Source organism: Chiloscyllium plagiosum, unplaced genomic scaffold (genome assembly GCF_037043375.1).
Source record: "Chiloscyllium plagiosum isolate Xiang-an unplaced genomic scaffold, Cpla_swu_hap1 HiC_scaffold_34, whole genome shotgun sequence".
NCBI lineage: Eukaryota > Metazoa > Chordata > Chondrichthyes > Orectolobiformes > Hemiscylliidae > Chiloscyllium > Chiloscyllium plagiosum.
The window spans coordinates 6,943,555-6,968,360 of NW_028270172.1; the positions used below are offsets into that span (position 1 = coordinate 6,943,555).

General features: G+C 42.3%; 1 long non-coding RNA gene across 1 annotated transcript in view; it reads right to left on the reverse strand.

The window, feature by feature from the left end:
• Window positions 1-13,679, reverse strand: part of LOC148141115 (uncharacterized) — a 37,779-nt gene extending 24,100 nt beyond the window's left edge. The window contains exons 1-2 of the long non-coding RNA XR_015752772.1: window positions 13,639-13,679; window positions 13,331-13,505 (exon numbers count right to left, since the gene is read on the reverse strand). This is a non-coding gene — a long non-coding RNA (uncharacterized LOC148141115). The remainder of the gene's footprint in view (window positions 1-13,330; window positions 13,506-13,638) is intronic.
• Between the last annotated feature and the right edge of the window lie 11,127 nt (window positions 13,680-24,806).

The window sequence follows — 24,806 nt, forward strand, 5'->3', positions numbered from 1 at the left end:
TGCCCGATAGTTCTGGGCACCCCACCATGGGGAAAAGACTTTGTCTAATCACCCTCTCCATGTCACTCATGATGTTATAAACTTCTATAAGGTCACCCCTCAGCCTCTGATGCTCCAGGGAAAACAGTCCCAGCCTATTCAGCCTCTCCCTACAACTCAAACCTTCCAACCTGGCAATATCCTTTTCTGAATCTTTGCAAGCTTAACAACACCTTTCCTATTGCAGGGAGACCAGAAATGTACGCAATTAAAACAATATGTTGAATAAACAGAGATTGTTGCTTCTCAATGTATCGTTTCAATTGCATGACACTATGGTCTTTTACTATAAATTCTGTGACTTATGATCCTGCCCTAGTTACCTGATGAAGGAGCAGTGCTCTGAAAGCTTATACTTCCAAATAAACCTTTTGGACTATAACCTGTTGTTGTGTGATTTTTAAATCTGACCAATAAAGTAAAGCATACCAAATGCCTTCTTCATTACCTTATCTACTCAGCGACTCCACTTTCCAAGATTTGTGAACTGCATTCCAAATCTCTTTCTCTCTCCTCAGATGCTGCCAGACCTGCTTAACTTTTCCAGCATTCCCAGAGGGAAAACACAGTTTTAAAAAAGTCACACTTTAGATTAACGCACTGAGGTCTATTCTGAGGTATATTAAACAAGTCCGACAGGATGCAGCATTCTCAAGTTTTACTGGATTTTCTTTCTGGGATCTGTATTTGTTCCAGTTCCTGCAGTGTTTTGCTTTTGCTTGACATGCCATGTTGATGGGTGAGACTGGTGTGTATCAGATGCTAACTTCATTGGAGGGGGTAGGAGGGGTACAGGCAGTTACTATTTGGGCAGAGTACCCTGAGACCAGGGGGAGGCTCAAGAGGAGCAGGCAGTGAGCTGGAGATGTCGGGTAACTGCTTGTCAGGAATTCTCACCGCCTGGATTGTGTAGGAAAATAACCCGATGCATAAAACTGAAACAAGAACAGATATTAAAATAAAATTAGATGTCGATGCTTGCAGATAGGCTCCTTGCCACACACTAGGAGAAATTTTCATCTCTCTGTTCAAACATTCCCCACTAAGTTTGACCTTTTCTCTCAACCACTGGAATCTCATGCTTTTCAATCTGGCCATAGTTTCCCAGCTGAGTTGGTACTACCCAAATCACACAGGGGCCGGGGAGATGCCAACCTGGGTCTTTATCCACCAATAGCCTTATTTACACTTCCTGAAGGTTCCTCCTCTGTAATTAATGTTCAAGGGATAATATCAAACAAAGATGTAGGGAGCGGTACAATGAAATAAAAGTATGAAATGTTACATTTCAATCTTCAAGGTGACAGAGGAACCTGGAGTAAAGCCGTTCACTAGCAACATTGAGAAAAGGCTGCAGAAAATGCAGCAGGTTTTGTGGATTGCAATTTCTCCTCAGCCATTATAGAGCTCATTGCAATTACAATCAGCAAAAATCAGTGAATAGAAACCTTAAGAGTTGCTTGATTTCTGCCTATCTGTGAAAGTGTGGTTACCTAGACAGCAGCTTGAGGGTTTAAATATTAAAGAGTTAGGTCGGGTGGGGAGTGGGGGGGAGCTATATCTCAATTACTTTCTATTGTTCTGCATCAGATGTCAGAGGATCACAAGAGATAAAGGAGGAATGCCAGCCCAAAGGCTCATTAGTTATTTGCTTAATTGTAGCAAGAACTAGTTTGTTACTGTTTTCCTCTCCTGCGACATGATGGTCCTTGGAGTGTTAATTACGGATTTAATGTTCACTCTCCTTGGAATTGTACTTCTGTGAGGATTTTCCTGGTTGTCCACTGTTACTACGGAGTACGAATAAGAGTACTGCTATTGGCTGAGATAGGGAGGTCTTGCTAAAATATCTGAGGCAATAATCAGATCACATACTTCAAACAGTTTTGGGCCCCTTGTCTAAGGAAAGATTTGCTGGCGTTGGAGCCAGTCCAGAGAGGTTCACCTGGCTGATTCCAAGTAACGAGGAACTGTCTATAAGGAGCAGTTGAGTACATTAGGCCTGTCGTCACTGGAATGGAAAAGTATGAGAGGTGCCTTTATTGAAACTTAAAAGATTCTTTGAGAGAGAAAAAACAAAGAATTGTGGGTGCTAGAACTCAAAAACAGAAATTGCCAGAGAAACTCTGGGACAGCACGGTACTCAATGGTTAGCACCGCTGCCTCACAGCACCAGAGACCCAGGTTTGATTCCAGCCTCAGGCAACTCTCTGTGTGGAGTTTACACATTCTCCCTGTGTCTGCTTGGGTTTCCTCCGTGTGCTCTGGTTTCCTCCCACAATCCAAAGATGTGGAGGTTAGGTGAATTGACCATGCTAATTTGCCCATAGTGTCCGCGATGTGTAGGTTAGGTGCATTAGTCAGAGGTAAATGTAGTGTATTAGGGTAGGGGAATGGATCTGGGTGGGTTACTCTTCGATGTGGACTTGTTGGACCAAAGGGCCTGTTTCCACACTGTAGGAATTTTAAGAAAAACTCGACAGGTCTGGCAGCATCTGTAGAGAGAAAACAGAGTTGACATTTCGGGCCCAGTGGCCCTTCTTCAGAACTGATTGTAGCTAGGAAAGATTGTAATGCACGCTGAAGATGGGGTGCAGGAGGGAGGAGGAGTAAATGATAGATGGCGATAGAGCCATAGGGTCATGGAGTTATACAGCATGGGACCAGACCTCTCGGTCCAAATCGTCCACGTCCCAGATATACTAAATTGACTTAATCCCATTTACCAGCACTTGGCCCATATCCCTCTAAACCCTTCCTATTCATTTACCCATCCAGATGCCTTTTAAAAGTAGTAAATGTACCAACCTCCACTACTTCCTCTAGCAGCTCATTCCAAACATATACCACCCTCTGCGTGAAAAAGCTACCCCCTCAGGTCCCTTTTAAATCTTTCCCCTCTCACCTTAAATGTAAGCCCTCTAGTTTTGGACTCTCCCTACCCTGGGGAAAAGACCTTGGGTATTTACCATATCCATGCCTGTCATGATTTTGTAAACCTCTATAAGGTCACCCCTCAGCCTCCAATGCTCCAGAGAAAATATCTCCAGCATCAAGTCCAAGATGGCAGCAGAGTAAGACGCTTCAGCTGGAGATTGTCGGCTCCACCAATTCTTCTTTTTTCCCTCCCTGTGTTCTTTTTATTTTCTTCTCTCCCAGCCTCGAACAGCTCAGGGCCCCCGGTCGATTCCCAGCCTCTGACAACACCCAGCCTCAGTGCAGACATGACCAGGGATCCACCCAGAGGCATAGCGTCCTCTCGGCCTGTGAGGCGGTCTTCAGACAGTATGTAGTGGTCTGTCAGCCTGATGGGGTCTCGATGTGGTCTCCTGGTCTCGAGGTGATTCCAGAGCAACCTCCCAATCTCATGAACCTTGAGGTGAAGCCACGGCCCGGTGCAGACTGGAGTGAGGTGCCAGCATGTTCTGGGTTGGAAGGCTGTTATTCCGAACTTTTATTTTTGCAATGCTGGACTTATTATTTCTCTGTTTTCTAGGATCTTGTACCTGAAGAAGCTGTACCTAGACACCTTAGTATCTAAGATGGTGCCGCGGTATGTAAATGTTTCACAGTGCTTATATGAGTACATGTGACAGTAAAGCTAATTCAGTTTAATTCCCCTTAGCTCAAACCCCCAATCCTGGCTACATCCTTGTAAATCTTTTCTGCACCCTCTCACATTTAATAATATCTTTCCTACAGCAGGGAGACCAGAATGGTAAGCAGTTTTCTAAAAGTGGCCTAACCAATGTCCTGTAGAGCCACAACAAGATGTCCCAACTTCTGTACTCAATGTACTGACCAGTGAAGGTAAACGTGCTAAACACCTTCTTCACTATTCTGTCTACCAATGCCTCCACTTTCAAGGAACTGTGCACTGGATCCCCTAAGTCTCTTTATTTGGCAACACTTCTCAGGGCCCTGCCATTAAAGTAAGTCTTGCCCTGATTTGTCTTACCAACATGAAACACCTCACATTAATCTAAATTAAATTCCATCCACCATTCCTTGGTCCTTTGGCCCATCTGATCAAGATCCAATTGTACTCTGAGATAATCTTCTTCATTGTCCACTACACATCCAATTTTGGTGTCATGTGCAAACTTACTGACCGTAACTCCAATATTCACATCCAAATCATTTATGTAGATGATGAAAAGTAGTGGACCCAGCTTCGATTCCTGTGGCATTGGTCAAAGGCCTCCAGTCTGAAAAACAGCCTTTCATCACCACCCTCTGTCTCCTATCTTCAAGCCAATTTTGTCCTGACAAAAGGGAATAGGTAAAACTAAGGGGGGAGCATAACAGCTCCTAATGGAAATGATTAATGATTCCTAATGGGTTGATTCTGGTAGCAGGTCAGGTGATGACAAGGCCTGGTGTGAGGAGGCTGGGCAAAGAACATTGGGAGAAGGTGTTCAAGCCCTAATATTATTGAAATCGATATTGAGTTATTGACCCAGAGCTCCATGTTGACTCTCACTTCAACACACACCCCTGTTCCTTGGCGAACCTCTCTGTCTCAGCCTTGCTGCAGTGCTCCAACAAAGCTCAATGCAAGCTGAAAAAACAGCGTCTCGTTTTCAGTTAAGGGACACTGCAGCCTTCAGGACTCTATTTCAAGTTCAATCATTGTAGGGACTGAGCTCTCCCTTGCCCTTACCCCAATCCCCACAAACCATACCTTGTTATCACATGGGATACTACCACAACCCCAATCTAATCAGCCACTAATGGCCCCCGTTAGCAACTATCCACCCCAAACTGACCTTTCCCCATTCTTTTGTTTGTCCAATTGCTGCTTTCTCACTCTCTGGCCTCCATCTCGACCTATTGTTTACTCCTCCATCTGTAACCCCATCCCAGCTTTCAGCCTACATTCCAACCTTTTCCTAGCTACAATCATTGCTGAAGACAGGTCAATGAATCTGAAACATTAACTCAAGGTTAATAGAGCAATTGACAGTATAGATAGGGAGAATTGTTTCTTCTTGTGAGAGAGTCTCAAACAAGAGAGCATCATCTCAGAGTATGGGTGACACATTTTTAGACAAAGGGGGATTTTCTTCTCTCAGAAGATTGTGAATCTATGGAATTCTTTACCACAGATGACTTTCAAGGCTGTGTCATTAAGTATATTCAAGGCATAGATGGATTTTTAATCAGGACAGGAGTCAAGGATTAAGGGGAAAAGGCAGGAAAATGGATTTGAGGGCTAGCAGAGCAGCCATGAACTCAATGAATGACGGAGCATACTGAACGGACTGAATGGCCTAATTCTGCTCTTGGTTTATGGTTTAATGGAAGCATTCTTAATGCACTGCGTTATTCTTAATTCAGGGGGCAACACCCTTGCTTCTGAGTCAGTAGTTGTGGGTCCACATTGCACTCTTGAGATTTGAGCAAAAATAAATATCAATTTAGACTCCACTCCCGGACTGCTGCACTGTCAGAGATGCCTTCCTTCAGGCGAAGTTTGCAATAAAGTAACCCTCAGCCCTCAGCTGGCAGCAAAAAAACCCAGGCCCACTATTTTAAACTGTTTTCTCAGATTGCCTTAGCAATATTCATTATACAAAAACCTAATTAAAACAGATTACCCAGTCATTATTACGTTGCTGTGTGTGGGAGCTTGTTGTGAATAAATTGGCAACTGAATAGATTTCTTCTTCAGTCTATATCTTCTTGTCACAATGAAAACCATTTTAACAAAAGGAGTTATGTAGAGGTTAATATTCAAGGTGAAAATACTGTGAAATTCTCTATTTTCATAACACTTTGGTTCTGCCCTTTCTGATACTTTAAGTTGACATTAAACTGCTCTGAACAATGCTAGACTGAACCCAGCTCTCAGTTACACAGCAGATATGTAGTGATCTCTAATTAGAAGAATTTTAGACATGTTCTTGCTCATAACTCTGCTTGCTGGTAACTAAAGCACAATGATCTTTTAAAAAAACCGAAGGTGTTCTGCCAATTAAAGTTTCCTTGCACTTGGCTTGCACAGTTCCTGCAAAGAAGAGTTAGATTTAAAACTGAAATTGCTGGAGAAACTCAGCAGATCTGGCAGCATCCATGGAGAGAAAAACACAGTTAACGTTTTGAGTCCAATATGACTCCTTTTCAGAACGGAAAGTAGCTGGAAAATGATGATTTTTATGTTGTTGACAGAGGGAGAGAAGTAGAGAGTGGAACAAATCTTTCAAAACAAAAGATAAATGGACTGCTAATGGTGGTGAAGGAAAGATAGAGCTGTAAAATGGGTGTAAATAGAAATATAAATAGGTGAAAATGGATTGGATTAAAGTCAGATTAGTTTGTGGCAGTGGATTCAGTTTTCACCAACGAATCTCAAACTCTTGCAAGTATGAGGAATGCCCTGATTTTGACTCAGCAATGATGGTGGAACTATATGATATGCCCAAGTCAGGATGGAATGGAGGGCCATACTGTTCTTCTCTTACTTTAAAGAGCAAAAAAAACTTGCATTTATATAACACCTTTCACAACTCCTGAACTAATGTGTCATGTTTATGGAGCCTGACTCTATTTAGTCACCACAAGTAAAATTGCAGGTGTTCATAGAGTTTTCTGGAAGAATGCTTTGTTGAGAGCTTAGTGTGTCCACGTATTCTCTTCACATGAATTTGTGTTCCTGTCTGCTTCCAGCTCTCTTGTTAACCATGTGGTTCGGGCCACATAAGTACACCATCTTTGTTTCTGTTTCTGGCGTTAATTGCATTACTCCACGTGACTATCTCAAAGTATTCTGACAGTTTACTGAAGCGGTTTTGTAGTATATGTCACTGTTGTGGTGTAAGAAATACAGCAGCTAACTTGCACACAGCAGGTTACCGCAAGCAGAAACATCATCTCGAACAAATTGTCTGTTTTTGTGACATCTGCAAAGCAATAAATATTGGTCAGGACACCGGGAGTAACTCCCCTGTTTCTCTGTGGGACCTTTTATATTCACCTCTGAGAACAGACTAGACCTCAGTTTAGGAGGTCATCAGAAAAATGGCATCTCTGATTGTGCAACACTACCTGATAAAACACTGCACAGGAGTGTAGATCCGCAATCATATCCTGAAGACGAAATATTATCATTGTTCAGCTGTTGCAGTCCATCCTCTAGATTTGATAGACTGGGGTACAATATGCCAGTGAAGGATATAGACCCTAGTAAACTGTTTTTCCCTGAATCGTACTATTCTCTGTGGATTGCGCCAGGCTTCATAAGTATGCTTGTGATACGCTCAGCCAGACCAATGGTGAGCTCTCCAACTTTTTCCTGATGAAGTTAAAAATCACACAACACCGGGTTATAGTCCAACAGGTTTACTTGGACGTGGTGCTGTGTGATTTTTGGCTTTGTCCATCCCAGTCCAACACCAGCATCACATATTCCTGATGAGCCTTGAAAATGGGGTTTGAAAGACTGGGAGGCGAATCATGTTTTGCAGGACATTCATTCACCAGATGAAAGGGTTGATATGGCTGCACCAAGAAAACACACACTTAATGGTGGTGGAAAATTTGGTTGTCATGTTTCTGAAGGTCAAAGAAAAAAAATGACTGAAGGAAGGGGCAGATTGCATCTCTATTGTTCCTTTCATGATCCCTTGGGCACCTCAAAGTGTTTCATGGTCAATCAAGTACTTTAGAAGTGTAGTCACTGTTGTAATTTGAGACGCAGTATCTCATGTTGGAAATAGCCTCTCCCTGGCACAGATGCTACCTGCCTCTTCGCAGGCCAAGAGCTGCTGTTATTCTGATCCATGTCTCAGGCAATAAACTCTGTGATCATGACTGATTTTTCAACATAGAATCATAGAGGTGCACAGCACAGAAATAGACCCTTCGGTCCAATTCATCCACACCAACCAGATATCCTAAATTATTCTAGTCTAATTTGCAACATTTGGCCCATATCCCGCCAAACTCTTCCTACTCATATACCCATCCAAATGCCTTTTAAATGTTGTAATCGTACCAGCCTCCACCACTTCCTCTGGCAGCTCATTCCATACAAGTACCACCCTCTGCGTGAAAACGTTGCCCCTTAGGTCTCCTTTATATCTTTCCCCTCTTACCTTAAGCCTACGCCCTCTAGTTTTGGACTCCCCTACTCTGGGGAAAAGACCTTGGCTGTTCACCCTATCCATGTCCCTCATGAGTTTATAAACCTCTATTAGGTCATCCCTCAGCCTCTGACGCTCCAGAGAAAATTGCCCCAGCCTATTCAGCCTCTCCCTATAGTTCAAACCCTCACAACCTGGCAACATCCTTGTAAATATTTTCTGAACCCTTTCAAGTTTAACATGTTTCCTACAGCAGGGAGATCAGAACTGAAACGCAATATTCCAGAAATGACCGAACCAATGTCCTGGACAGCCGTAACATGTCACTTCAACTCCTAGATTCACTAAAAAGCAAAATCATTTTAAAAATGGTGTAACTGCCCTGTTAAGGAAAATAGTATATGTTAAAATTGGTATATGTGAAGTAAGGCCTTTAAAAATAATAAGATTTACACACTGGAATAAGGACGGTATTGTTTGATATTAACTCTGGTTATTACTGTGTAAATCAATGAAAAACTGGAAGGTTTGATGTTTATTGAAAACAGTAAAATTTGAAGGAGTGATGCAATTGTTCAAAAAATTCAAAAGGGATCAAGACGTCTGAAAAATTTTCATGATTTGGAGATGCCGGTGTTGGACTGGGGTGTACAAAGTTAAAAATCACACAACACCAGGTTATAGTCCAACAGGTTTAATTGGAAGCACACGAGCTTTTGGAGCGATGCTCCTTCATCAAGAGTATCGTCTGATGAAGGAGCGTCGCTCCGAAAGCTAGTGTGCTTCCAATTAAACCTGTTGGAGTATAACCTGCTGTTGTGTGATTTTTAACTCTGAAAAATTTGTTTGACTACCTTGCAAACGCACCATGTTCTTGCATGCATCATGCCAGGCATTTCATTTGTGTGATTTGCCAAGACGACAAAATGCAGCCTTTTCTGCTCCTTGCACCACTTCGAATAATCATCAAGCATTTCGTCAAGATGACAAAGTTAGCCTCATTATGTATTCGGAGTCAGCCCCTAGCCCGGAGTCCCTAGCTGGAGCTGACTGCCAGCTGCTGTAGAAAGGAGATCACTGGAGGATTGCTCGGGAAACAAAAACCTGGAAATGAATCTAACCAATAACACTGAGTATTCTCTTTTAGACCCTCAAGCGATTTAATATGGTCATGGCTAAACATCCAACTCAGTTCCCTGTTTTCACTTTCTCCCTAAACCCTTTGATCCCTTTAGCCCTAAAAACATATCAAACACATTCAATATTTTTGTTAATCAACTCCAAATATTTGGACGGGGTAAGTCAATGAGAAAGCAGTGTTCTTTCTGTTAAATGGTTCCTGAATTTTGTCCTCTAAACTTCCCAGAAACAGACTTTTCCATCATCTACAAGGCATGAGTCAGGAGTCTGATTGAATACTCCCCACTTGCCTGGATGGGTGCAGCTCCAACAACACTCAGGAAGCAAGGCACCATCCAGCACAAAATAACCCCTTTGACTGGTACCACATCCACACGTATCCATTCCCTCCACCATTGACATTCAGTGCACACTGCTGCTACTGTCTAAAGATGCACAGCAGAAATTCACCAAGGTTCTTTAGGCAGCACCTTCCAAACACAGGACCATCCAGAAGGATAAGGGCAACAGGTGCATGGGAATAACTCCACCTGCAAATTCTGCTCCAAACCACTCACCATCTTGACTTGGAAATATATCGCTGTTCCTCAGAGTCGCTGGGTCAAAAACCTGGAACTCCCCAAGGGTCTGTCTATACCAGATGGACTGCAGCTGTTCAAGAAGGAAAATCACCACCTTCTCAAGAGCAACTGGGGATGGGCAGTAAATGCTGGCCCAGGCAATGATGCCCACACCCCATGCCCCCCTAAATTAATTTATTCAATATGAAGCATTAAATGTGCTGGTACCAGGTCATGTCATGGCCTAATGTGAAGATATCTGGGGAGGATCCAAATCTATTAGACTTGCGCAGATATCAATAATCTGTAAATTCATTTACTTATGTAATTAAGAAAACAGTATGAGATTCAAATGGAGAACATACAAAAGATACAGCACAGACAAGAGGGAGCATTGTTGGTCAATAAATTGTTTCTCTATATTTTCTTGCCAAAATACAGATGAGATTAATGGGGCTCATCATTATTAATGTGTAAATTTTCTATCAATTTGTGAAAAGATACCCCATCAATGTTTGGAATTTGCACATTCTCCCTGTGTCTGTGTGGGTTTCAACTGGTTGCTCCAGTTTCTTCCCACAGACCAAAGATGTGCAGGTTAGGTGGATTGGCCACAGGAAATCACCCATTGAGTCCAGGGATATGAGGCTAGGTGGGTTTGTCATGTTGGTAAAAACAATGACTGCAGATGCTGGAAACCACAGTCTGGATTAGAGTGGTGCTGGAAACGCACAGCAGTTCAGGCAGCATCCGAGGAGCAGTAAAATCGATGTTTCGGGCAAAAGCCCTTCATCAGGAATACAGGCAGAGAGCCTGAAGGGTGGAGAGATAAGTGAGAGGAGGGTGGGGGTGGGGAGAAATTAGCATAGAGTACAATAGGTGAGTGGGGGAGGGGATGAAGGTGATAGGTCGGGGGGAGGGGGGAGTGGATAGGTGGAAAAGAAGTTAGGCAGGTAGGACAAGTCATGGGGACAGTGATGAGATGGAAGTTTGGAACTAGGGTGAGGTGGAGGAAGGGGAAATGAGGAAACTGTTGAAGTCCACATTGATGCCCTGGGGTTGAAGTGTTCAGAGACAGAAGATGAGGCGCTCTTCCTCCAGGCGTCTGGTGGTGAGGGAGCGGCGGTGAAGGAGGCCTGGGTTTATCATGTTGATGCAGGGTTACAGGAATTAGGTAGGGGGTTGGTTCTTTATGGGATGCTCTTCGGAGGATCGGTGTGGACTTGATGGGCTGAGTGGCTGCTTCCACAGTAAAGGGAGTTCAAAAAATCTATGCATCTATGAATTGTCAATGACCTGCAAGTTGCTGCTTGAATTTCTCTATGTTACTGCTGGCTTTTCAAAAAGCTTTAACTTCCCAGTGAATGTGTGAAATTGCTGCGTTTGTCCTTTGTTGATTGAACTCATTGTAAAACTTTAATATTGGTCATTAATAGTGTAAGCACTATTTTTTAACAAGGAGATGTGTGTTTAAATGATGTCAGTCAGCCTGTCTCACCCAGAGATGAAGCTGTTTAAACTGTGTAACCCCATTCCAACAGTCATTCAATTGTTGTTACATATTAAAATTAAAAATATTTTGAAATGGTCTTGTCTGTTTTGCTCCCCACCTCTCTTTAATCCAAGATACCTTTTCCTCTCTTTCTCTTGGTCCTTGGTTTGACTCTAATTCACCCATTTTTTTCTCTCTCAGTCACTCCAATTACTTTTTTCAAGCCTGCAACCTCATTAGTTGAGGTGATAGTTCATTGTTCTCAGATATCCCATTGCTGTCAGTAGGAAATTATCACTTCTAACAATCTCTGAGTGAAGCATTTTCAAGCTGGAGGATGCGATGAAAATTGTAAAAAGGCAAGACATACTTGAAGTTCTCCACTCCAGCAAAATCAGACCTAATGTACCCATCATGCAGAGGTTGTCTTGGATGACCACATATTGTAAATCAATGGTACCTCCCTGGCAGGAACTATCATAGAGTCATAGAGCCATAGAGATGTACAGCCCAGAAACAGATCCTTTGGTCCAACTCGTCCATACCGACCAGATATCCTAACCTAATCTCGTCCCATTCGCCTGCACTTGACCCATATCCCTCTAAACCCTTCATATTCATATACTCATCCAGATGTCTTTTAAATGTTGTAATTGTACCAGCCTCCATCACTTCTTCAGGCAGCTCATTCATACATGCACCTCCCTTTGCATGAAATAGTTGCCCCTTAGGTCCCTTTTAAAACTTTCCCCTCTCACCCGAAGCTTATGCCTTGTAAATCTGTCAAGTCAATATAGTGGCAGTGGTCCCCTAGGGAAGTCTTATTTCCAAATGAATGTGCCATTGGCCAATAGTTTGATAGCTTTCTGGCACTGTTGACTAATTCCTGTTTGTAATGAGTGAATAGTTTGGTAACAGCACTGTGTTTTGTGGGACGATCGAAGTAGACTGCCAATTCTTCTGCCCAATGCAAGATCTAACATGGCTGAGCCATTTGTCTATTCCAATGGTATTGCAAGAGATTTCAATGAGATTAAGATTCTTTCGTGATGTATATGTAATTTTTAAGTGAGTGTATCTAACCCTGATGGCCATTACTGAAACAGGTGAGATATATAATCCCATTTAGGTGGAACAGAGCAGCAAACCTACAGATCTGCTCTGTCAACATTGTCTCCGAGAGTATAGCCTCAACTTCACACATAGAACCCACATTTGTTTTTTTTAAATCTTTCTGTCTATGATCAGCATGTCTAGGAAGGACATAAAAATCTTCCAAAGCCTATAGCTTTGCTACTGGCAGTAATTAGAGTAACCTACATTGTTCATGCGATCATAGGATGCAGGAGCAGAAATAGACATTCAGCTGACTAAATCAACTTCATCATTTATGTTTGATCTGATCACCCTCATCTCCACTTTCTTGCCTTTTCCCCATAACTTTTGATTCCCTTATTGATAGACAGATTTTCAACCTGTGAGCTTTGGATACACTTAATAAACAGAAACTCCGTGGTAAACAATTCCAAAGATTCATTACCCTCTGGGTGAAGATTTTTCTCCTCATTTCTGTCTTAAATGGATGACCCTTTACCCTAAGGTGATGCCCTCTGGTCCTAGACTGCCCCACAAGAGGAAGCAATCTTTCCACATCTACCCTGCCAAGTCCCTAAGAATCTTACATGTGTCATTAAGGTCCCCTCTGTTTCTTCTAAGTTCCAGTGAGTACAGGCCTAACCTACTCATATTCTCCTCTTAAGAAAAAAGACCAAAACTGGATTGACAGAGTAATGAACCTTTTCTGGAATGTTTCCAATATCAGTATATCTTTCCTTAGATGCCCAGAGTATCCCAGGTGTGGTCTGACTATAAACACACCTTTGGAAGTGTCACCACATGACAAAGCCTCCTACTGCTCCTCCCCCACCTCCTCACCCATTAACCTGCCATTGGCCATCCAACACACCCTTAACTTCCCACAGACAATCCAAAAAAGTGATCAGATTTCTCATTACCTTATTGGATGTTTCTCAACTCTCAGTCCATATAGCCTCTTCTCCCATGTCTGATCACCCTTGACCACTTTTCTTTCTTGAGTATACAATCTGTTTTTAAAGGTACATGAATATCCTCCTGGATTGTTCACCAGAGTCCTCAAGGTCAATCTGCCCTGGAAGCGCTCAGTCAATCCTGGAGGATACATGGGAAAATAAGATGCACAAGTAACAGCTACGCTTAGTAAATTTGTTTGACAATTCCAACATGGCTTGATGCACGATTGGCAAAGCAATCACAGATCCCAACCTCTTTAAACTGGACTTACACTATTTCCATCTCTCTTTAACAGTATGAAGCAGTGAAAGCAGGGCTTTGAGGCTCTGTAGCCAGGAGGTTTCTCGATCGTAACTGAAGTTGTTACCATGTGGGAAGTGATATTTATTCAGTATAAGTTGCTATGCTCAGCTGTATGCAGAGCAGAGCCTGCTAAAATAGACTTAATTATGAGTAGTGCTGTGCTCAATTCCAGCAGGGCACACAGCCTGCTGTCCTGATTGCTAACCTGTTTCTACATCATAATAAATTGCTTTTGTTTTATCCAGCTGCATTCTGCTCAATTTGGCAGCAACAATAAAAGAGGGGGTTCAGGCTGTTGTGAGGGAGTCAGACGAGAACATGGCAAGGACCCCAGTTGCATTGCCATTAACCTGATGAAATGAAACACCATAGAAATGCTACCACTGATTAAGGAATGTAATTATAACAATTTCTCCTGCGAGAAACAGTGTATTTTTGATTTCATGGTTGAATGAAATTCAATACAAAGTACTCGAAAAGATTGGTTTGTATGTACGAATGTAGAGGAACATATTTTAACATGTTGCATTTTAACAATCAAAGACTTCATATTTGAAAACTTGAAAGACACACAGTTCACAAGGATTCAGACTGGTCAGTACTTATTTTAATTACCCATCTGATTCAAGCCAGACTAAAATTAATCCAATGCTTTACACCACTAGGAAACATTAAATGCCTCTAAATCCTTCTCGTTGACTCTCCCTTTGTAGCCTTTGCAGCTTTATTCAACACGTTTGAGCTGGAAGGAAGGCTCTGATTGTCCTCATTGTGCCTGTGCTAGTGAGGAAGAATTGTTCAGGCTTGCCACTCTGGATCATTATCAAGAATTCCCGACTGGATGTGTTTGTGTGGGGAGCAGATGAGGAAAGCTTTGACTTGGCTGTGATGTTTCTCATGAGGCATAGCCTGCTGACAACAATGTACACCTGGATAATAGCTGCTCAGTTGAGCTACCAGAGGATAACCAGTGTTAATGGATCGATCATATCTAAGGGACCATTTGATGTGGTCCTGAGAGATGGAGAGAGGGGAGAAAATTGGTGAAGGAAACCAAGTTGCTATTGTCTGCCTATTTCTCTTTAAATTTATTTGCTAGGTGAGTCATCCATGCAAGGCCAGTATTAATTACCTCTGTAATTACTTTAGAAAGTGAGAATGAACCACATTATGAAAGCACTGCAGACTGTGAGTGAAAGGTACACTCACCGTATTGTTAAAGAGGGGGAGATTTCAGGATTTTGATCTGGAGATTGTGAAAGAACCAATTCAGAATAGTGTCACTAGATAGCTCAGAGCTTGACTATTGATGAACAGTGAAACATGTTGTAGAATATTTAAAGCTTGTAAGCATCAGGACAAACTCAAGTATGCCAAATTTCAAATGATCACAACAACTGCACTACATGCATAATTGATTCAGATTAGCGAGTTTTGAGAAGATTTATTGCTCAGATTGATTCAGATTGACTAGGGAATACCATGGAGCAAAGTGTGTACCTCTCTAATCTCATGGATAATTCAGTCAGGTACTGTAGTGATTAGAACCAGGTGGATCTTATTGATTATGAGATCCTTGATTGGAGTTGTAACCTGGGCCAATCTGGGGAGCTGGGCTGAACAATAGAAACAGGGAATTAACACATGGTGTCCACCAACACCCTTGAGATTTTCAGGGAGAGGTGGGCACCGCGGTGAGTGGAGTGCATTATTTCCCCCTTCAACTCTATTTTGATTTAATCCCTGCCCTCCCCTTTTCGCATCAGAGAGCAGTGGGAGCTGGGCGGAAGCGAAGGCAGAGCGCAAAGCCAGTCAGGAAGGTAAGTGATTGTTATTAGAGTGGGTGTGTTCTAGACCCCAGGTCCTACAAAGTAGGGCCTCCCTCCCTCCCTCCCTCCACCTCTAACCTAAATTAAGAGTCCACAGACTTGCCCCAAAAAGAAGGTCCAAGGAAGTTCCTGTGGATTGAAGAGTGAGGCTTTAGCTCAGGAGTCTTTGACAAGGAGGTTGAGTGAAGTGATTATGCCACAGTTGAAGAGGATGAAGACATGACTGCCAAGCTGGTTCAGTGCGCTACGTGCTTGGTGTGGGAGGTCAACGACTCTGGTGTGTCTGGCTCGTATAAGTGTGGAAAGTGTGTGCACGTTCAGCCACTGACAGAGCATATCGCGGCACTGACGAAAGAACTCGAGGACCTTAGGCTCATCCAAGAGAACGAGATCTTTCTGGACAGGACCTTCAGCAATGTTATTACACCAATCATACCAGAAGAGAGCAGAAGAGAGCAGACGATGAGGAAGGCAGAGAGGAGACAGGTGCAAGAGACCCCGGGGGAAGTACCTGTCAGGAACAAGTTGAAGCTTTTGGAAACAGTAGAGACAGATGACACTGCCAGTCCGCGAGGCGGCCAGGTCTGTCAATCAAACGTTGGCGCAGAGGCAGAGCGGAAGAGTCGGACATCGCACAGAGCCGTGGTAATAGGGGACTCCATAGTGAGAGGAACTGACTGGGGTTTTTGTGGCAGCAGACGGGACTTAAGGATGGTGTGTTGCCTTCCTGGTGCCAGGGTTAAAGACATCACAGAGTGCAGGAAATCCTCAAGGATGAGGGTGAAGAGCCAGAGGTGGTGGTACATGTCGGCACAAATGATGTCGGGAAGAAGAGGAGGAACATACTACAGCGGGACTTCGGAGAACTAGGAAGAAGGCTGAAAAGCAGGACGTCCAGGGTGGTTATCTCCGGTTTGCTTCCAGTTCCTCGGGCTGGTGAGGCCAGAAACAAGGAGATAATGGACTTGAACGTGTGGCTGGGGAACTGGTGCAGGCAGCAAGGATTTTCTGGACCCAAGGAATTTCTTGGATCACTGGGGTATGTTTTGTGGTAAGCATAAATTCTACAAGAGAGACGGTTTGCACCTTAATAGGTTAGGGACCAGCATTCTGGCAGGCAGGTTTGCTACTGCAACACAGCTATGTTTAAACTAAGTAGCAGGGGGAGGGGAAAAACTGGATGTTAAAGAAGGAAATTGAAGGGAAAGTTAGAACAAGAGAAGTCAAGAAAGACAACTGTATCAATGAGGCAGAAACTCAAAAAGGGATCATGCTGTAAGGTTGAGTGAAATAGGAGTTGATGGGAAGGGTGAGGGCAGTAACAAATTAAAAATACTATACATGAATGCACGAAGCATTAGAAATAAGATGGATGAGCTTGAGGCTCTTTTGGAAATTGGCAATTAGTGGGGATTCGCTATTGTGGGGATAACTGAGACGTGGCTTCAAGTGGCCAGGGCCTGGGAAATGAATATTCAAGGCTACACGTGCTATAAGGACAGACTGATGGGCAGAGGGGGTGGTGTGGCCATGTTGGTAAGGGATGATATTCAGTCCCTTGCGCAGGGGAACCTAGAATCAGGGGATGTAGAGTCAGTGTGGATAGAGCTGAGAAATTCTAAGGATAAAAAGACCTTCTTGGGAGTCATCTACAGGCCCCCAAACAGTAGTCTGGATGTCGGATGTAAGTTGAATCAGGAGCTGAAATTGGCCAGTCACAAAGATGTTACTACAGTTGTTATGAGGGATTTCAACATGCAGGTAGACTGGGAGAATCAGGATGGTATTTGGACCTCAAGAAAGAGACTTTGTGGAGTGTCTCAGAGATGGATTCTTAGAGCAGCTGGTGCTGGAGCCTACCAGGGAGAAGGCAATTCTGGATCTGGTATTGTGCAACAAACCAGAATTGGTCAGGGACCTCGAAGTGAAGGAACCATTGGGAAGTAGTGACCATAATAAAATAAGCTTCAATCTGCAATTTGAGAGGGAGAGGATACAATCAGAAGTGACAATATTTCTGCTGAATAAAGGGAACTATGGAGCTATGAGGGAGGAGCTGGCCAAAGTTCAATGCTGCAATACCTTAGCAGGGATGACAGTGGAGGAACAATGGTGGATATTTCTGTGTATAATGCAGAAGATGCAGGATCAGTTCATTCCAAAAAGGAAGAAAGATCCTAGGAGGAGGCAGGGGTGGCCGTGGCTGATGAGCGAAGTTAAGAAACATATAAAGTTAAAAGAGAAAAAGTATAACATAGCAAAGGTAAGTGGGAAAATGGAGGACTGGGAAGCTTTTAAAGAACAACAGAGGATTACTAAGAAGGAAATACGCAGAGAAAAAATCAGGTACGAAGGTAAACTGGCCAATAATATAAAGGAAGATAGTAAAAGCTTTTTTAGGTATGTGAAAAGCAAAAAAATGGTGGAGACTAAAATTGGGCCCTTGAAGACAAAAACAGGGGAATATATTACGGGGAACAAATAAATGGCAGAAGAATTGAATTGGTACTTCAGATCTGTGTTCACTGGGGAAGACACAAGCAATCTCCCTGAGGTAACAGTGGCTGAAGGACCTGAACTGAAGGGAATTTATATTTGCCAGGAATTGGTGGTTGGAGAGACTGTTAGGTCTGAAGGTTGATAAGTCCCTGGGGCCTGATAGTCTACATCCCAGGGTATTGAAGGAGGTGGCTCGAGAAATCGTGGATGCGTTGGTGATTATTTTCCAGATTTCAATAGATTCGGGATCAGTTCCTGCGGATTAGAGGGTGGCTAATGTTATACCACTTTTTAAGAAAGGTGGGAGAGAGAAAGCAGGAAATTATAGACCAGTTAGTCTGACCTCAGTGGTGGGAAAGATGCTGGAGTCTATTATAAAGGATGAAATTACGACACATCTGGATAGTAGTTACAGGATAGGTCAGAGTCAGTATGGATTTATGAAGGGGAAATCATGCTTGACTAATCTTCTAGAATTTTTTGAGGATGTAACTCTGAAGATGGATGAGGGAGATCCAGTTGATGTGGTGTACCTGGACTTTCAGAAAGCTTTTGATAAAGTCCCACATAGGAGGTTAGTGAGCAAAATTAGGGCGCATGGTACTGGGGGCAAAGTACTAACTTGGATTGAAAGTTGGTTGGCTGATAGGAAACAAAGAGTAGTGATAAACGGCTCCATTTCGGAATGGCAGGCAGTGACCAGTGGGGTACCGCAGGGATCAGTGCTGGGACCGCAGCTTTTTACAATATATGTTAATGATATAGAAAATGGTATTAGCAATAACATTAGCAAATTTGCTGATGATACAAAGCTGGTTGGCAAGGTGAAATGTGATGAGGATGTTAGGAGAATACAGGGTGACCTGGACAGGTTAGGTGAGTGGTCAGATGCATGGCAGATGCAGTTTAATGTGGATAAATGTATGGTTATTCACTTTGGTGGCAAGAACAGGAAGGCAGATTACTACCTAAATAGAATCAATTTAGGTAAAGGGGCAGTACAGAGAGATCTGGGTGTTCTTGTACACCAGTCAATGAAGGTAACCATACAGGTACAGCAGGTAGTGAAGAAGGCTAATAGCATGCTGGCCTTCATAACAAGAGGGATTGAGTATAGAAGCAAAGAGATTCTTCTGCAGCTGTACAGGGCCCTGTTGAGACCACACCTGGGGTACTGTGTGCAGTTCTGGTCTCCAAATTTGAGGAAAGACATTTTGGCTATTGAGGGAGTGCAGCGTAGGTTCACGAGGTCAATTCCTGGAATGGCGGGATTACCTTACGCTGAAAGACTGGCACAACTGGTCTTGTATACCCTTGAGTTTAGAAGACGGAGAGGGGATTTGATTGAGATATATAAGATTATTAAAGGTTTGGACACTCTGGCGACAGGAAACATGTTTCCGCTGATGGGTAAGTGCCGAACCAGAGGACACAGCTTAAAAATACGGGGTAGACCATTTAGGACAGAGATGAGGAGAAACTTCTTCACCAGAGAGTGGTGGCTGTGTGGAATGCTCTTCCCCAGAAGGCAGTGGAGGCCCAATCTCTGGATTCATTTAAGAAAGAGTTGGATAGAGCTCTCAAGATGGTAGAATCAAGGGTTATGGAGATAAGGCAGGAACAGGATACTGATTAAGGATGATCAGCCATGATCATATTGAATGGTGGTGCAGGCTCGAAGGGCAAAATGGCCTACTCTTGCACCTATTGTCTATTGTCTATTGTTTGATCACACAGCATTGCCTTTCGATGTGAAGGGCGCTGCTTGTCACTGGCCACTTGGGTGTTTCTTTTCTTCCTGGTGGTGGAAGTTGAATAAAGATTTTACACCTTGTGTCTTTCATTGTGTTTCACAACAGCACACACGCTAGGGCAAAATAAGCATTACTGCAGTTAGGCGGTATTGTGGGAGTAATAAGAAAACAGGAGTACCAGAAAAAAAAAGAAACAGGGAATTAGCACGCAGTGTCCACCAATATCCTTGAGATTTTCTGGCAGAGGTGAGTACTGTTTTATTACTCTACTAGGTAACATCTTCAGTGGGCCTCAGGCGAAGCAATGCTGAAAATTCCTGCTTTCTATTTATATGTTTGGGTTTCTTTGGGTTGGTGATGTCATTTCCTGTGATGATGTTATTTCCTGTGGTGAAGTCACTTCCTGTTCCTGTTCTCAGGAGGTGGTAGATGGGGTCTAACTTGATGTGTTTGTTGATAGACTTCCGGTTGGAATGCCATGCTTCTAGGAATTCTTGTGCGTGTCTTTGTTTGGCTTGCCCTAGCATGGATGTGCTGTCCCAATCGAAGTGGTGTCCTTCCTCATCTGTATGTGACAATACTAGTGAGAGAAAGGGTCATGTCTTTTTGTGGCTAGTTGGTGTTCATGTATCCTGGTGGCTAGTTTTCTGCCTGTTTGTCCAATGTAGTATTTGTTATAGTCCTTGCACAGTATTTTGTAAATGACATTGGTTTTGCTTGTTGTCTGTATAGGGTCTTTAGCAGCAGCTAATGAGCTTGAAAGACCCTATAACAGATAACAAGCAAAACTAATGTCATTTACAAAATACCATGGCAGGACTGTAACAAACACTACATTGGACAAACAGGCAGAAAACTAGCCACCAGGATACATAAACACCAACTAGCCACAAAACGGCACTCTCACTAGTATCCTTACATACAGATGAGGAAGGGGACCACTTCGACTGGGACAACACATCCATCCTTGGACAAGCCAAACAAAGACACATATGAGAATTCCTAGAAGCATGGCATTCCAACCGGAACTCTTATCAACAAACATATTGAGTTAGACCCCATCTACCACCCGCTAAGAAAAGGAACAGGAAGTGACTTCACCACAGGAAATAACATCACCACAGGAAGTGACATCACCAATCCAAAGAAACCCAAACATGTAAATAGAAAGCAGGAATTTTCAGCTTTGCTTTGCCTGAGGCCCACTGAAGATGTTACCTAGTATTGTAACGAAACATCTGGAAATGAACCTTCCAGCTCAGCGATCAAACCTACATTCAGGGTGTCCCATTTCAGCCTCTCCACTGGCCTGAGGAGTGGTGACCCTCAGGTTAATCTCACAACCAATCATCTCTCTGTAATGAGGGAGTGGTCCTCTGGGACTGTGGGGACTTTATGCAAGTTCAGAACTGTTGGTGGTCCTGTCATTTGGATAAGATGTGAGACCATGAGCGAGACTCTGTCTAATTTCTCAGGGACAGGTAAAATTCCCTATGCAGCTATTTCAAAGAAGAAGAGGAAGATTCTCACCAGTGTGTTGGTCAATATTTTTTCTCTGAATTAACACGACTACTAAAAATCAGATTGAATTGTTATTATCAAATAGTGTATTTGTGCGAGCTTACTGTTCATAAATGTGCTGCTCCATTACTTATGTTGTAGCAATGTCTACACTTCAAATAGTAATGCATTGAATGTAAAGTACTCTGAGGCATCCAGTGATCATGAAAGATGCTATATAAATGCAGGTCTTTAATTTTACAACAGAGGTTGAGTCCTGTTAATATTAAAAGGGATATGCTGGCTGACTTTCCAACATTCCCTAGATTCTGAAATGGTCCTAGCAGTTTGGAAGGAAGAAAGTGTAGCACCATTCCTCAAGCATTGAAGGAAAAGCAAAACAGAGAACTACAGGTAAATTAGCCTGACATCAAACACCAGGGCAGCACTGAAATCTAGTGGTTTGGAAGTTTTAACAACGTACTTTGAAAAGGACAGTATCATCAGAACAAGTCAATGTGCTTTTATGAAAGGGAAATCTTGTTTCACTAATCTATTAGAGTTTGTTTGAGGATGTAGCTAGTAGGTTAGATAGAGGGGAACCAACAGAAGTGTATATTTGTAGTTTCCAAAAGGCATTCAATAAGATGCCATACAAATATTGATATACAAGACACCGGTTCACAGGGAGAGGATTATATATTAGTGTGGTTAGAGGATTGGTTCACTGACAGGAAATAAAGATATAGATAAAGAAGGGAATTTCCAAGTGGCCAGGATGTGACTAATGGAATGCCACATGGGTCGATGTTAGAACTTAAAATGCTTACAAGCTTTATCAATGACTTATATACAAAATCAGAGGAATACATCAAAGTGTGCCAATAATGAGGAACTAGTTGGGTGTGATAGTCTTGATGGGCACACTGGCACACTGCACAGAGAAACCATGAGGTCAAACTGGCAGATGGAGTAAAAAGGTGAAGATTGTTGAGATTATTCACCTTGGTTTTAAGAAAAGATAAGCAGAATATTACATAAAAACTGTGCCAATTTTGATGTTCAAAAAAGGGGTGTTCTCATACAAGCGACACAAAATGAGCATACATGTGGAGCAAGCAATTAGGATTCAAATTGCAGATTGACCTTTGTTGCAAGAGGATTGGCATGTAAGAATAAAACAAAAAAATCTTGCTGCAATTTTATGAGCCTTTTTTGGGACTGTACCTGGAATACTGTGGGCAGTTTTGATCTCCCTATTGCAGGAAGTATGTGTTAGCATTGAGGCAATGTTTTGAAAGTTCATGGGATTGGTTCCTAAGGATGTGAAGATTGTCTTGTTTTGAGTAGATTGGATGTATATTCTGTGGAGATTTGAAGAATGGGAGGCAATTTCATTGAAATGTACAAGGTTCTGAAGAAATTTAACAGAGTGGAAACTGAGTGTCACTCTTAGCTAGGGGAATGTAAATGTCGGGACATTTAGGAGAAATTGAATGAATATTTATGATTGAGCTGAGGAGAAATAGGGTTGTAAATCTTTGGAATTCATTACCCTATGGTTTTGAATGTGCGTTATTGTTAAATATATTTAAGACAAGCATAGATGGATTGTTAGTCTCTCAGGGTAATAAGGATGTAAATGTGAAATTGGAGTTGAAGCCCTAGATTAGTCAAGATCGTATTGATTGGCAGAACATGCTCAATGAGGTGAATGACCTAACCCTGTTCTTGTTTCATATGTTCATTGACGCAAAATTCAGGCTCGTCACAAAGTTTATTATTGGGTTAGGTTTTTTTGAGGCAGCACCTGGATGTCAACTGGAGCCAGAATGAGACAGAGCTTGTTACAAAATCTGATGCGATAACAGCCTTTGCTCTTCACGCTGTGCTGAGTCACCTCACTGACAGTGAATGAAGAAATCGGAAACAACAGAGACAATAAATAACCATTACATAAGCTCAAGACTCCAAAGTTAGAATGCCAGGCGTGCTGCGTCAAATAGCTTGTTTTCAAAATAGATGGGTTAATGTCTGTGTTAAAATAGAGACATGAGGAATGTCATCAAAATGTTCAGCAATCACCATTTTCTGACACCAGTGACAATGTTTCCAGCCCATAGCTTTTTACAAAAAAATGTTAGACATTGTAACTTCACTCAGAAATTCTTGCTTATGCTAGTTTTGCTTGAATATGCTTCTACATTAATGCTTCTATATTATCGGTGTGTTTGTACAAGTTGCAAGATACTCTCTATACAAGCAAGACTATTGGATAATGACACAGCTAAGTCTGTTGTGATAAAACAAACGAGCCTCACTTTTCTACTTTTATCTTTGAATTTACTGAGCCATCACTGTTGCTGTGGTAACAGATTAGTCTGTTCTAAAGTGTTAATGTAATTGTGCTGCCTCCCTCACCTCTCTACATGGGTACATTTGATTTCACACCATTGGTCTAGTTTGAGTTTATACAGTTGTAAAGTCAAGGGAAAAATAGAATCCCAATTTACAACGTGTGCACATCTATGTTTATTTTCAAAGTCTTTCCTCACATTAATCTCTTTTCATACTGACAACATGGTGAGTGCCAGAATGTGGTTTTATTTACATATGAAGAACCCAGCAGTAAATCTCACTTAATCTAGCGTAAACTATGCTATCTTCCCACTATCTGACCACCACAAACAGTCAATCAGTAACTAAGGTAAGATTAATTTTACTTCCAGGCTAGAAAGGTAGATTAATTAATGACACAGAAATGCATTTGCTTTTGGTTAATTAGTTGCATGAGCTTCATGTATACCTATTCCCTGTGTGACAGTTAGGGCAGCTAAATCCAAGAAAATAAATGTACTCATACTAAGCAACCATTAATCAGCAAAGGGGTTAAAAAAAGGTCCTGTGAAGTACAGCAGAAGACCAGAATTGAGGAGGGTGAATTCACCTTGGGACCACCAGGTTGCAACTGAAATAATAAAGCAATTTATTTCTATATTTGTTTCCCATATATTTTCTTACCTAACAACCTATGTTCCTAATTTTAACAGGCACATCTTTAAACCTTACATTGCCTTTACTTTTTCTCATCCTCTGTCAAACTTCATTGCACTGTTTTAATGTCATTATAACTTACTACTGACAATGTGAGAGGTACTTGTTTCGTCAGTATTGAAGATCATGCCACAACACATTCATTGAATTCAGATTAAGTGTTAGCCTTATAATAAAACAAAGAATTGCAGATGCTGGAGATCTGAAACAAAAACACCTCTTGGAAAGTGCAGGAGAAACTCTGACCCTTCATTAGATTTGGTTTTGAAATGCTCTTTTTAATTTCTCTGTCCACAGATGCTGCCAGACCCACTGAGCTTCTCCACAATTCCTGTTTTTGTTTCAACATTAGCCTCCTTTTCCATGCACAGGACTATTGCAGGAGGCACTTTCTTGTATGTCAGACACAAGATCATTGTTCCATTTTGCTTGCTGTCCTTCAACTAGCGATTGGTCCTGAACTCTGTTTTGTAACTGTTGCAATCATTATCACCATTTCC